The sequence below is a fragment of the Manis javanica genome, chromosome 13, assembly GCF_040802235.1.
Source record: "Manis javanica isolate MJ-LG chromosome 13, MJ_LKY, whole genome shotgun sequence".
NCBI classification, from domain to species: Eukaryota; Metazoa; Chordata; class Mammalia; order Pholidota; family Manidae; genus Manis; species Manis javanica.
The window spans coordinates 94,677,595-94,690,415 of NC_133168.1; the positions used below are offsets into that span (position 1 = coordinate 94,677,595).

At 47.2% G+C, this 12,821-nt stretch overlaps 1 long non-coding RNA gene and 1 pseudogene across 1 annotated transcript; one reads left to right on the forward strand and one right to left on the reverse strand.

Moving 5' to 3' along the window:
• Positions 1–947: 947 nt before the first annotated feature.
• On the forward strand, positions 948–12,485 carry LOC140845681 (uncharacterized). Its single transcript, XR_012124521.1, has 3 exons — positions 948–1,015; positions 11,198–11,344; positions 12,123–12,485. It is a non-coding gene; the product is annotated as an uncharacterized lncRNA (long non-coding RNA).
• LOC140845678 (olfactory receptor 1F1-like) lies at positions 1,041–7,599 on the reverse strand (annotated as a pseudogene).
• Positions 12,486–12,821: the final 336 nt, after the last annotated feature.

Here is a 12,821-nt window from a genome sequence, read left to right on the forward strand (position 1 = left end):
TCAAGAAGTGCAGAAGGTGATGGAGGAGCCCATCATCCTCAGATATTTGCAGAAGAGGCCTCAGATTCAGAGATGGCTTTTTGAGCAAGCGTATATGCAGATGGAGGGTTGTTTCATTGGCTTTGCTGAGCACAGGAACCTCAGATTAGATGGTGTTGAAGAGGTTTGTTTTCAACAAAGTTTTAAGACAGCACCTGGCTTGGATCACGCCCAAAGAAATGTTACTACCCTGCTCCAAAGCGTCTCCAGGCAGAAATGATCAATGACATGAGAAACTGATGGAAGGCAACCCATTTGCTTTTTAAAAGGTGTACTTTGTTGGGAGTATAGTCCTAAAACATTTGTTCATACTGTTTTGATTACCCTTGTGTTATGATCAGATGGCATTATGTGTTGTGGGATTATTTTTATTAAAAAAATCTCAGATAGCTTCTTGGGCCTCATCCTAACACAGGCTTGAGGTACTAGCTGTGTTTTCTTTTGACACACATTTATGTAAGATATGTATATTCACTTAACATCTGAAGGCATCTTGCTTGCTAGTCATGCATGCGCCACATTATCTCACTTAACCCTTCTAACGTCCCTTTGCTCTTACTACCATTATTTTACATATGAGAAAATGGAAGCTCAGGGGTGAAATGATTTGTCCAAGTCTACATGGGAAGACAAAGCTTGCTTTGGAGAATGCTCTTCTGCAGCAGACAGAATTGTGACCTTGAAGCTATGCTATGTTTTCTAACTTCCTTTACAGTTCAGCCCTGTTGGTAGGTAAATTCTCACCGATGGGATGTGAATGCAAGTTATATGTGTGTCCCCTCTGGGCTGAAGCCTCTAAGACAGAAGACCCATCTCCCTCGTGCTCATTTTCCCCTCTCTGTTTGCAAGCTGGAATTTGGATGTGCCTGTGACCCAGTGTGCAAACAGCCCGAATGTCTGAGGGATTGATGGAAACCAGACCTAAAATGTCTGCACTGGAGCAGAGCTGCCTGCTGACCTGGAACCAGAGAGATAAGTAAATGTCTATCTTGTTTGAAATATTGCATTTTGGGATTCTCTCTTTTTTATTGGCACTTCAGACCTCTGTCCTAACAAATACAGTAATTGCTTCTAGAGGCGAGGTGCTACGCTAATGACAAGGTGGCATTAGCTTCGCGGCTGGGTGGTGAGGACACAGGTAGTTCAAGCTGGAAAGCTGGGTATCCTCCTTAGGTGAAGGCCAAGGTCAAACTATAATCATTGAGAACTTGAAAGATAGTCCAAGTGGCTTTTGAGCTTGCATGAAGTGATTCAAAGGAGCAAGAGTATCACTTATGGACTGGCTGCTTCTTGCACTATTTTTGCAAAGTATTAGAAGAAAAATATGGAGGCGGGGAACAAGAACTGGCCAGTAGAGAGAGAAATGTCTACAGCAGAGAGTCCTCAGAGCTGGAGAAGCCATATGATCCTGAGCTGTAAAACAGTGGTCAGTAAGGCCATTGCTTTCTGTAGCATAAGTGGCTGATTAGCTTTTGATTGCTGAGGCACCCGTTTCAAAACAGGGCCATTTTTTTTTCTGAATCCCAATAAAACTTTATTTACAAAATCAAGTGGTGGGCCAGATTTGGCCCACAGGCTGTTTGCTGACTCCTGGCCTAAATGATAGCTCAGATTGTTCTTCTCATTTTTTTTTTCTTAGAGTCAGGTGTAAAACATAACGATTCGATATCGGTCTGTATTGCCATATGACATAATAAGTCTAGTTAACATCCATCACCAGACAGTGTCACAGTTTTTCTCCTCTGAGGAGACCTTTTAAGATCTATTCTCTTAGCAACATTCAACAATACAGTATTGTTAACTATAGTCACTGTGCTGTATACATGATATCCCAGGACTTTTGTTTCATAACTGGAAGTTTGAACCTTTTGACCAGCTTCACCCATTTTCCCCACAACATGCCCTCTACCTCTGGTAACCATCAATCTGTTTTCTGTATCTATGAGTAATAATTCATCCATCTTGAGTACACATATCGCCAGCTATGTGACACAGCTACAAGCAATACAACCAGATAAGGAATTAGGCCACCCCCACCCGTGAAGTTCCACTTTTAGAAAGCCCTGGGGAACCACGATAACTGACCACATGAATGACCCCACTTTTCCCTTCCCGAAACATAATTCCTACTCTTATGCTTTAGATTCATCAATAAAGAGTGAACCACCGAAACCCAAACCTCACCCACAGACCCTACTAAAGGCAGAACCCGAGTTCTGTGCTGTCTCTCTCCTTCCCCTGCTGCGGGAACCGCGGGAACTATGGACAAGGAGTCGGGACACCGAGATGTTTGGGGAAAAGCGGCGTTTATCAGTGCCAGCACTGGCTTGGCGGATTCCTATCCACAGGGTGAACCCCCAGTGCAGCAGGGCCGTGCCTTTTATACACTCACTGCAAGGTTAGGGGGGAGTCAGCACCCAGAAACTGCTGCAGTGGGAGCTATGGGGTCACTATAGGTGTATTCAGGATGCTAGTTATATTTTAATCTATTTCAGTAAAGGTTACTTGGATACCCTATTATAAACTAATGGGATTCCATGACTATGATCAACAAGCTGTTCAGTCCCACTGAGTCCCACTGAGAGTGCGGGAATACACTGTTCCGTTGTTTCCGTCCCAAGCACCCAGCCAACCTGTGATTCCTCCACATTCCCGAAGCCTCAACAGAAGCTGTCTCCTTGGCTTCCTAACACACCCTCTCTCCCTCCTTCTCTCCCCCACCCTGCAACCTTGTCCTGTGGTCCCCGGGTGTGCCACGTACTCTCCAGGACTCCTGAGTAATAAACCTTCATTCGCAAAGTCTCCTGATGGTGGCTGCTGAGGTGCGTCCTGAAGTCATAGTAAGAACCAAAGGGCCGGTCCAGCCCCAGCATTGGCTGTGGTTGGGGAAATGTCTGCGGGGCTCCCACAGGTGGTACAGGCCCACATGAGCACCCCAGGTGTCCCTAGGCAGAGCATCACTATGGACAGGCCAAGACCAAAACACCTTCCCACCCAAGACCTTTGTGTCAAATGACCTCAGGTACCCACTGTGAGATGAGAGAGACCTGAATACAAGAAAGTGAAAAGTCTAGGAAAGAACTTCCGGTGTGGTTACTGACTCAAAGCAAATAGTGTTCTAGAGAATTATCTGGAAACAAAGAGCTGAGCCTGTGCCTGCTTGAGCCCTGAATACCCAGGCTCCCTCTCGATGCCAGCGACTCCATCAGTGATGGCTGCAGAGTTCCCAGAAGGGTGTCTTTCTCCATGTTCACTTCAAATGTAGCCACAGAGGATACACAGGCCGGAAGAACATCTCAGATGGCAAAACCAGAGACCACACAGACGAGCGAGTCTCCCACAGAACACCAAGGAATTTATTCCACTTCATGAGCAGGGAATGCTTAAATAAATCCTGCCCGTGAGATGGATCGTTATTGTGGAGTTGTGGCTGGCCTTGTATTGGACATTGGGTGAGGGGAGGGCCAGATCAATGGGCTTTTAATTTACAAACTACTGGACCAAGGGAGAAGCGTTCCACCCTGATGAAGAAGATTGTGTATCAGCCAGAGATTCAGGAATCTGAGCTTAATGGGACTCGATGGGACTTTGGGTTGGGGCAGGAAACAAGTGGATTCTATGGGCAGAAAGAAACATACATTCATGTCTTTGGTGGCCAGAGGAAGGAATGTGGACTGCTGGCTCGCCACAAAAACTTATCCTCTCTTGTGTGATAACAGAATCACAGCCTATCAACGTGGCAGACCACTACCACATTTCACTGCCTCTCTTGCAACTACATGTAACCAAATGTGTAATGTGAAAAGCACATGGTACTTTAAGATTTTGGGCTTGCTTCCCCTGTGTTCTCTGATCATTTATTTGTAATCTCGAGTTCACAGCTTCACTCTTATAGACAATAATAATGTCCTGGGCAAGAAATAAACCATACTGTACCTGAATCTCTGAATGTTTTAAAGCATCAGAGTCAGCCACCGACCTAGAACTCTGTTATATGAAGGAGATACAAACTTTTGTCTTATTTGAACCATATTCCTCTAGAGTCTTATTTTCTAAGCAAACGTTATGGGTCGAATTGTGTGCTCTCCCAAAATTCATATCTTGACGTCCTAACCCCCAGTATTTTGGCACATGAGCTTATTTGAGAATAGGATTGTTGCAGATGTAATAGTTAAAATAAGGTCATGCTGGAGTAGGGTGGGGCCATAATCCCAGATAACTGGTGTCTTTATAAAAGGGGAGATTTTGGAGATATACATTTAGGAACAGAAATGTATATAGTGTGTACACAGGGAGGATGCCATGTAAAGATAGGTCAGCAGCATACAAGGGACACTAACGATGGCGAGCAAACAAACAGAAGCTAGGGGAGAGGCATGGCACAGGTTCTCCCGCAGAACCTCCAGAAGGGACCCACCTGCCAACACCTGATTTTGGACTTCTGGTCTCCAGACTGAAAAATACTAAATTTCTATTATTTAAGCCACCTAGTTCGTGGTAATTTGTTGCAGAATCCCCAGAAAGCTAATACAGCAAGTAAGCTATTCTTCCTAATATGGAAATTAGTATTAGAAGTGGGGTGCTACTATCATAAAAACGAAAAGTTGGTCGCATTAGCTTAGTGGGCTGGCGGTAAGGGCACAAACATTGCAGGCTGGAAAGCTGGTCACCCTCGCCATGCCAAAGAATAACATTCAGTAATATCATCACCTGTGATAACCCAAAAGGGATATCGCATGTCCACTGAGCCTGTGTTTCTAGAAGTAACTGGAAGCATTAGCCTGTCCCTGCGGGTCAGCGGCCTCTGGCTGCAATAGCAAGGAATTGCAAGAAAGAGATGATCTTAGACAAGAACTGGCCATTTTTCAGTCAGAGATGTCACAAGATTGGAGCTAACAGCTTCCTGTCCCCAAAACTGTATAGATAGGGGTCTTGCCTCCTGCCCAAGTCAATTGTTTCAGAAGACCCGTAACAGAGAGTAACAAAGATGTAGGCAGTTCAAGGAAGCCAATACCTCAAATTAAATAGACACAAGAACTCTGGCTAGAAAAGAACAATGGGCGTGACACGTTCCTAGCAGTGGAACAAACTAGAAGTAAGTAGACTAGATGTTTCAAAGGAACTATGTTGTTACAGTCTCCAAAATCTTATGGAACTGTGCAGGGAAGTTCAGTTCAGATGGGCACTGTATTGGGTCCCTCAGGCATCCCATGCGGTGGTTGCAGAATAAAAACTGGCTTCCTGCTGATGAGGGCCCCCAGGGCACCCTTCATGTCCTTGTTGCTTAGGCTGTAGATGAAAGGGTTCAGCATTGGCGGGGGGCTGACATAAACCCCAATGAGACACCACAGAGATGAGAGCCACAGGTGGAGAAGGCCTTCCTCTGGCCTCTCGTGGATGGGATCCTCAGCACAGCAACAAAGATGTGCGCGTAGGAGACCAAGGCGGCCACAGAGCGGTGATGATGGGCAGGGCGCCCACAGCGTACACCATCATGTTGTTGAGAAAGGTGTCGGAGCAGGCCAGCTGCAAGAGGGGGCTGAGGTCACAGAAGAAATGGGGGACCTGGTTGTGGGCGCAGAATGACAGGCAGGTCTGTAACATGGTGTGTGGGTCGGGGCATTTCTGAAGGCTGTGGTCCAGGATGCCAGCACCACGAGGCCACAGAACTCCGGAGTAGACATGGCAGAATGCAGACGTTGACAGATGGCCACGGACTGGTCGTAGGCCACGGTGGTTAGCAGGAAGCTGTCGAGGCCTGCGAACCAGATAAAGAAGAGCATCTGGGTCAGGCATCCATCACAAGGGGTCCCTGTCCTGACACGTGGTGGGCCAACATCTTGGGGATGGTGGTAGAGGTGAAGCAAATGCCCACAGAGGCCAGGTTGGCCAAGAAGAAGCACATGGGCTTACGGAGCCGGGCATCAGTGGCGACGGCCAGGTTGAGAAGGTTCCCCAAGTCCTGTGACCGAGTACATACTCAGCAAGAGTATGGACAGCAGGTGCTGTTGTTCAGGCTCCTCTGAGAGGCCCAGGAGCAGGAGCTCAGAGACCCCAGTGCAATCTGCCCCCTCCACAGTCATCCCGGATCAATCAGAGGGGAAAACAGGGTTGCTGCCAGGGGCCCTGGCTAAACCATTGGCTGCCTCACTTCCATCAGTGAGCACACCACCGCCTCCCTACAGCCCACCTGCGGGGTGTCACCTGCAGCTTGGTGGACAGCTCCCAAGGGGACTACTTCTTACCTCCATCCCCCATATCCCTATGCCCCCAGGGCTTCCTCTGGCTGTAGGGGCAGGCTCGGCCTGCACCCTGGGTAACAGGAACTTGCTGGGAATTGTCACCCCCAGGATGACTTGTGGCCAGCGAGAGGCAGGGCTAGTTGGGTGAATCTCCCGGCCTCACGGCTCCTGAGTTGAGGCAGTTCTGGAGTGTGTTGTCTCAGGGATCCCTTGAAGGACCAAGCTCCCTCCTCAGCTGCCCAGAGCAGGAACCCGCTTATCCACACGACCCTTCCCCAAACGCTCACTGGGACTCTTTGGAAGCTCCCACATAAACTACGTGCATTCAAGTCCTTGACCCAGAACCTGCTTTGGGGAGAATCCAGAATAAGACTCAAGGATTTCAAAATTTCTTCCATCTTGGAAAGAATCCCTTCTTCATCCCAAATAATCCTGTCCCCCTTCTCTGCTCCTTGAACCTCAAACCTCCTCAGAAACGTTGCCTGTCCTTGCATGTTAAGAGCAACCAGCACCTTCTATTGTTAAATCAAGGCCATAATACAGCCAGTATGCACCAGCGGAGTTGTCTCATTGCTGAAATCTGGGAACATCTGGCACAGACTGGAAAATATCCTCACAGTACCTCCAAGGGGTAGGAAAATCAACTAACAATACAAATTATAATGTCAACTCAACATTCGAAGTTAACTGTTGTTGAATGTCGCCACGAGCTGCGTGATAGATACATGGGCGACATCTGAGAAACACCTGCAAACGTTTTTGCCAGTTCCGCCTTTGCCACTGTGAGCAGCGTGGCTGTGTGCTTATGAAATGCTGTGTTACCAGAGAGGTGGCGACTTGTCATAGCCCTCAAGTTTTGAGGTTGGTTCCGTTTTTGAGTAGGTAAGATTTACTTTGGCTTTTGACTTTGTACGGTACTTTTTGCGTACGTCGTATGTGTGCAATACTTTGATAATTACAACACCAAGTTTATAATAAAACATTAAGAGAAAGTATCCAGGAGGAAAAGAGAGCAAAGCTTGGGTAAGATTTTCAGTGTTTCGAATAATTATCGCAAACACCTCCCTGCTGTATTTGTGGGAGAACAGGGCAGAAAGGGCGTTCAAAGTGAATGGTGGCCCTACCACAGTTGATAGTATTTGTAGAACTCAGAGTAGCCCGTGTAAGATTTACCATAAGATACAACAACCAATTTATATTTTTGGAATTGAAAAGCATTAAAAAAAATTAAACCACGGGTAGTTTATGGTGACAGGTGATAGAAATACTGGGAACAAATGCAGCTCAAAAGCTGTTTGCTGAAACCGGAAGTGCTAATACTTACTTATTTCATCTGAATGGCAGTCATGTTTTGTTCATTTTTTGGCTTCAGTCAAGAAAATGTGTACCCATCAATGCGGAAAAATTAAAAGAACATTATTATTCAGTGTCACACTAAGAAGCATTTGAATAATAGAAAGTTTCAAAGAAAAAAAATTGTTTTATGTTGAAGAATGATGGTAAAGCAGACAGAAAGCATTTAGAAAGTAATATAAGACTTTTAAAACACTCTAATGTATGGTTGAAAGTAACTGAGACTTTTCAAATATGAAGTTAGTAAGATTTCAAAAAACATCATAATATTGAGTGGTCGTGATACTGCCATTTGAACTCATGGATCTGCAAAACCCATTTACTGAGAAGAGAAAATTGCTTTGCAGAAAATGACAAGTCAATAAAATTTCAACCATCATCCATGAAACGTCAATGGTGTCACTAGAACTGTTTCTTTAAATTGTTTAAAAAGTGAAATTCGAGGCTCTGAAGGTAGTTTAAGGTTGGTCACATGAGGTTGTGTGATTTACTTCAGAATGGCATTTGAAATAAAGTCTGAAAGAAGTAAAAAGTAGAGTTAAATGTATCGATTGGCATTCAGATTGTAAAACATGGTCCGATGATGTTTGAGATCCATTGGTGGTGTTTTAGAAATGTCATCTCAATGAAAAATATTTATGTGAAGACCCTTGTGGATTTTGCACAAATACAACATTACTCTGGAGTTTCTGGCAAAATTATTCAAGTTTTTTTCTTTGGTTATCTGGATGACTCAGAAAAGGTGTAACTCAAAACGAAACACTCTGAACATTTTTTATTGAGACCTTACATATGCCATCATCCATCCAATAAACATGGAGAGAATAAATCGTGTACCTAAAGAGCTGGGGATGAAATTGCTTTTATTAAAGGCATTCTGTCAGCTCAGCGTGAGAAAGATGGTGGGGCTAGTGAGTCAGAAAAAATGCTGGTGCTGGGCTCAAGGGAAGCTTGAAGAAGTCAAAAGACGGACACGAGTTTGCTGTATTCCAAGGCTCTGGGCAGCCAGAGAAGCCGGAACGAGGCCCTCGATCTGCGTGCTTTTTCTTCTCCCAGTGTACCTCTCCTCATCTAGAACCTTTCTTTCTCTTTGCCCTCCCTTCAGGGCAGCTCTGCGCCAGGGGGTGGAACAGAGTCTCTGGGTCTGGGTCTGTGAGTTCACTCTGACCTCTCTTTCGGACATCCCATTCAAGTCATACCTGTTGTTACAGAGCTGTAGCTGAAACATCACCGTACAAGAACACGAGTGCCACTATTCTTGAGTCTAGGTAGCCCCACAGACTAAAAATGGTATGGTCACCAGAGAGGATCCAGATGTAAATACTTTTTAAAACCAGAGTTTTGGAGATGTGATCAGAATGCAAATATCAAAAAGAGATAGGCTAATTAACCCAGAAAAAGAGAATAAACATTATGACTTGAAGTCATCAAAAAGAACAGTAAGACATTTAAAAGCAATTCAAAACTTTTTTCTACTCAGCCAAAACTTTTAACTTTTAACACTGAGACAAGGTACTAAGTGGTGTCAAACATCTCAATCCTTAGAAATTAGACATAAATATATATTTTTGATGGTTGAAGTACAGATTTGGAGGAATACACCAAATAGGTATGCAAAGTTCCTTTGAGCTCTAATTAAAATCTTGGACGCTTTCAAGGCTGTGCCTGATGAAACTTTACGATCAGTCAATTGTTTTTTCTGAAACATTTCTAATCTGAAGTTTATTTCCTACAGTCACCTGCAGACCAACTTCAAGTTCACCGTATAAAGTAGGGCAGTATTAGGACAGGAGAGCGGTTTACTCTGCATACGGCAAAAAAGTCTGCAAGAATATTCCAAACTTTTAAATAGCTCATTCCAGAAGCTCTGGATTAATGTCAAGCCAAACCTTTACCTCAAGTGCCTTTCTTTGCCAGCCTGATCCCTGGGGTAGGTAATGTCGGCTCAGAGATGCGTACGGTACGTACTTACTGAGCTTGCAGACGCAAACCACCTGGTGCACAAGCTCCTCTCTGGCAAGAGGACTAGCGACCTGACTGTACTGCACCGTATCGGGGTCGGGTACTAACAGGGGCTTCCACATTCGGCTCAAAACCCCTTGCCCAGAACTTTTCAGACCTTTTCACTTAATATGCACGATTTCATACAGGTGCTTTCTCCAGGCTGCACCCGCCAAACCTGAGGCCGAGAGACTCCCCAGAGCGCAGAGAGGTCCCTCTCGGGTGGCCGCGCTAGGGGCGTGTGCGCCAAGGGCAGAGCAGCGGCCGCCGAGCAGAGAGCGGGAGCGCACGGGGGTCCGGGGCGCACGGCGGGCGGGGGGCCGGGGAGCACTGGTTTGAATGCGCCCCCAGACACATGCCAGCCCGCCCGCCCAAATTTCTCGGGCCTCTCTCCGCCTCCCTAGCCCATCCCGATTTAATGTAGAGATTTTATTTTTCTCTTCCCTTGCTGTCTCTGCGATTGTCCCTGCCGCAAGCTGTGACTGCCACGGCCAACACCGACTCACACTCCTCACCCTGCAAGCCTTCCCTTCCTGCAGGGTCTGCCTAGGCCGCTCCTCGCGATTCTGTTCACTCCTTGGAGATAAAACCCCTAATAGCATTTAAAAAGGAGAAGGCAGAGGACAGCCGTACCTGAAAACAAGACGACTGTTTTCAAGTCTCTTCAAACAGGAAACTCGTCATTTTTTAAAAATGTGAATACAGAATCCAAAACAAGAATTCCCTAACGTTGGGCCTGGCAAGCCTTGTTACAGAGAGCGATCCCCGCCCATGCCTAGACAAGGTGGTGGCTCGGAGGAGAGCTGGAAGCTACAGGGAGACTCAGAATAAACTGCCAATGCAGCAGTTGTTTAAAGTGCTGCTTCTGTCCCTGGCAGGTTTGCAGGGATACAAGGAATGAGACCTCCTTGTCTTTTGTATGTTGACTCTATATTCTGAAAAGTCCCAAACATACACAGAAGTCTGGAGAGCACGAGGGTACCCCCCTCACGTGCTCACGGCCCTGCTTCAGCAGCCATCTGTGTACTGCTGTCACATCACCACCTCCTTTTTACGTCAGAGTATTTTCTAAAGTGGATCCCAGAGACTGCTACCTCATTTCCCGCTGCTCAAATACCTGGGTTTATGAAAGGAGGAGAAATTTCCTTACAAACCCTCAATGCCGTCATCACAGCTAACCAAACGAGCAGTACTGATAAGCAGTCCATACTGGCTCCGACATGCCTGAGACTCTGACAATGGCTCTGATATTTTAGCCCAAGGCCACACTGTTAATGAATGACAAGGACAAACCCGGGCAGTGCAACCTGCAAAGCCTACCCTCTTAACCAAGGCACCAAGAGAGGCAGTGAGGATGCCAGGCGGGTCAGAGATGTCTGGAAACCAGCCTTCTCTAAAAGTCCAGATGAGCTAGAACTTGAACTTCTGTCCTTCATTCTAAGTTCCTTCTGCAATTGTTTCCAGACCTTTAGGGAAGAGGTGAACCGGAGTGTGTACAGCCTGCTGAAGGGGTTAGGTGACAAAGGTGAACACAGGCCCCTATTGCCTCCTCTCCTCCCAAGGGTCAGTAGGGAGCAGCCAAGACCTGACTGTGGGCTGGCTGCCACCTGGAGCTGTAGGCTGTGGCAGTGGCACAGCACACCAGGCGCAGCAGGAAAGATCCCAGACGCTAGTGGAGCACCCCGGAGGGGACAGAGGCAAGATGGAGGGTAAGCTTAAACATGCCTAGAGGACCTTGTCCAGGTTCCCACTCAGAGCCGATACCCGGGCTCCTGGGCTGCGGAGGGAGCCCAAGGCCTGCCTGCAGGGTGGGGGACCTGCCGGCCTGCCCGCGGGTTGGCCCTGCCTCTGGGCGGGGCTGCCAGGCTGAAGGCGGGTGTGCCCAATCCCACCCCCAGCCCCAGCCCCTGGACGCGTGTCGGGGTGGGGGACGAGGCCCCGGCAGCCACAGGTGGTCTCGGTGGGGCCGGGAAGGGGCTGGGCGAGGGGGGGGCACCCGCGGTGAGCGGGCGGGGCAGGGGGCAGCGGACTCTCTTGTCCCTCCCCTCCTGCAAGCCCCAGGAGCTCTTTCCTACCACTTTCTCTCTAAATAAAAGCTTCCCTGGCTTTCTTTCCTACTTGGAGTGTTTGCGAAGTTCATTCTTTGACTCCGGGGAACAAGGACCCTGGTATCATTTTAGTCTGTCAAAATTCCCCATTCTGCCCCCTCATGGTTTCTGTGTGTCCCATCAAGTATTTTGTTTATCAGACGTTTTCTGTTTTATATTCCTGTGAATTACTTCCCTTTTCCTTTGAGGTCGCAGACCCTCACCCCTTCTCCTTGGTTCAGGATGACACACAGACCTCATTCTCCCTGCGTAACTCCAGGGAGGGGAGATCCCAGGGCAAAACACCTTTGAAAGCGAAATCAGGCAAAGGGAGAAATAATGTTTAAAAGTCATTTATTGCCTACAAGGAGTCGCCCTGCGTCTCTCTCTCCTGCTGCAGTCGAAGAGAGCGAATACTCCCAGCAAGCTCCCTGGTCCAGATAAGCCCTCGCTCGCCCACGTAATGACCCACTGACGTGGAGACGGACTACTTCTCTCCAGCCCTTGGAAACACCTGTTGATAGGGAGAAGCACTCAAGTCAGGCCAAGAGATTCTGGAAATATTGCAATTTTACCCACACCCTTGTCTGTGGAACACATGTCTATGGCTTCCCTGTATGTACTTAATTAAATTTTGTTCCTTTTTCTCCTGTTAATCTGTCTCATGTCAATTTGTTTCTTAGACCAGCTAAGGGAACCTCGAGGGACGGAAGAAATTCTTCCTCCCACCACCAGTCAAGTAGCTATGTTTACTAAGGGCTGACCCAGGACCTCTCTCTTTTGGTTAAAAGGACCAGGATGGGGTGTGGAGAAAATGGAAGTTATAGCCAGGATCCTTGCCTGGGTGTCACCCATTGTAGACCTGAAGTGCCTGTTTGCATGTCTATGGGATGTTTACCGAGAGGCTGGTCAGTCTTGGGAGTGTTAGGCAGAAAAATAGATAGGAGCGGGATGAGAGAGAATTAAGGCCAGTAAAGTTCACTAAAATGGGGACTCAAAAAGCATCCTGTCCCAGGGGACTGAGGAGGAGCAGAAAAGAAAAACTAAAAGCTAGTGAATCAGCACAGGAATGTCTGCTTGGATCCTTGCAAGCTGCCGC